The sequence below is a fragment of the Lampetra planeri genome, chromosome 4, assembly GCF_965212315.1.
Source record: "Lampetra planeri chromosome 4, kcLamPlan1.2.h2, whole genome shotgun sequence".
Classification (NCBI taxonomy): Eukaryota; Metazoa; Chordata; class Hyperoartia; order Petromyzontiformes; family Petromyzontidae; genus Lampetra; species Lampetra planeri.
In genome coordinates this window covers 21,363,424-21,365,503 of record NC_136110.1, presented here as the reverse complement: position 1 = coordinate 21,365,503, position 2,080 = coordinate 21,363,424, and positions in this window count along the sequence as shown.

Below are 2,080 nucleotides of genomic sequence, written 5' to 3'. Positions count from 1 at the left end.
CTTTCTCAATGCTGAGGTTTGCTTTGGTGTTGGTAACTTCATTGTCATGTTTTTCGTGAATGAGATTGTAAAAATTCGAATCCAGGTAAGCCACCCGTGATGAAAGCAGCTACTCAAATGTAGCTCGGCCATCAATGATTGGTAAAAAAAATGAAATTTGATTTTCACTTCATTATTATTTTTTGCTGAATTTGGATAAAATTCCAGCTCTTGACAAATAAAAACATTGGTTTGAGAACTATAAATACCTGTTTGACTGTACAGTAAACCCTGAATATTAGCAGGGGATACACTTTCCCGGCGAACGGAGCGAATATGAAACCTGCTACTATTAATAATTATAATTAAAGTTTGAGTAAAATCGGGTTAGGGGTCATAAACACATCTATTACGTTTCAAAAACATTCACAGATACATTAATCAATACGTATATTGTTATAGTATTACTGTGTTATTTAACTATTGCCTTTAATAATGATGAACAGAAACGCATTTAAAAGTGCGAATTAAAAAAATGATTATACAATGCATTATCACAACTACATTGTAAGGGAAAGTGCTTGTGTGCAAATAGTGCGGCAGGCAAAGGCAGACCGAGAGGGAGAGCGTCCCGTGGGAAACTTTCGCGCTCTCACCATCCACGCTCTCACCATCTACGCCGCTCCCACGCCATCACGACTTCTTGTCGTCGGGTCGGAGCGGTGCTACGGCCGCGAATATTTCAAACTCGCCTTTTGCCCGTCCAAGGACGGGTGCATTGCAGTAGATCTGAAACGTGCAAGCGAAAAGCAGAATGCGACATGATATTCATCGCATCCATTTGTGTGCACTTTGTAAGGGCGCGGTGACACAGACTTATTTCATTTAAAGGTTATAATCCCTTGTTCATCATGACGTCCTTTTTACTTTGATGTCTCAACAGCGTTATGGAGATCGCGTGACGTCAGGGTTCTGCCTTTGTAGTGAGGGTTGTAAGTTGACGCCGAGGAGGGGGGAGGAGGCACCTCGCCACCCCCCTCTCCCATGTGGAGTGACGTCACCCGCTAATTATTATTAATGGGGGGGGGGGGGGTCCATGTGGAGGACGTAACCTGTTCATGATTATTAATGAGGGGGGCTGATCGGCGTGGAGTGACGTCATGCTCGGGACACACAGACATTCTTGGCTCATTACAGTAGCGAATAGCTCTAATCCAGATGGACATGTCTGGGTGGGCAGGTGGTGCCCCCTAGTGTGTGCGGATAAGAGGTCATTTGAGATTTCGGAAGCAATTCTGTGGCCTATTTCACTCCTAAAATTATTAGTTTTTAAATCCTTTATATTAAGTTCGCGTGCTTGCTTGCTTGCGTGCTTGCTTAGGACCGTGCAAATCTTTCGGTCGTTTTTAACCCACTTCCCGTGATCCAATCGAGCTGACATTTTCCACACAGGCTCGTTGTGCCAGACAATTATTGTTCGTGAAAAAAAATTCCCAAAATTTTACACTTTTAGGCAAAAAAATTTTATTTTACATATATTCAAATAGAACGCATTCATGGCTTTGGCTGAACGTCAGAGTGTAAGAGCCCAGAGCGTAACCCCTCCACAGGCCGTGGCGGAGTAGCGCAGTTGGTAGCGCCCTCGCTTCCCATGCCAAAGGTCGCGGGATCGAACCCCGCGTCCTCCACAGGCGAATATATTTTTAAATCCTTTATATTAAGTTCGCTTGCTTGCTTAGGACCGTGCAAATCTTTCGCTCGTTTTTTAACCCACTTCCCGTGATCCAATCGAGCTGACATTTTCCACACAGACTCGTTGTGTGTGACAATTAATTTTCGTGAAAAAAAAAATCCAAAATTTTACACTGTTTAGGGAAAACAAATTAAATATTTAATTACCAATTGCTTAATGGTGGCAGACAATCATCTGACGCATAGGTGGCAGCCATCTCAAGCCAGAGGACGAGAGGACTCTAGCCGCCACGCATATATTGTTTCTAAATGTGGAGGGGAAAATCGGAGGGCCCGGAGAAAATCCACTCGCAAACTCCAAATATACAACAGGCGTCAGGTTTGGGATCAAACCCACGACCTTCCACAT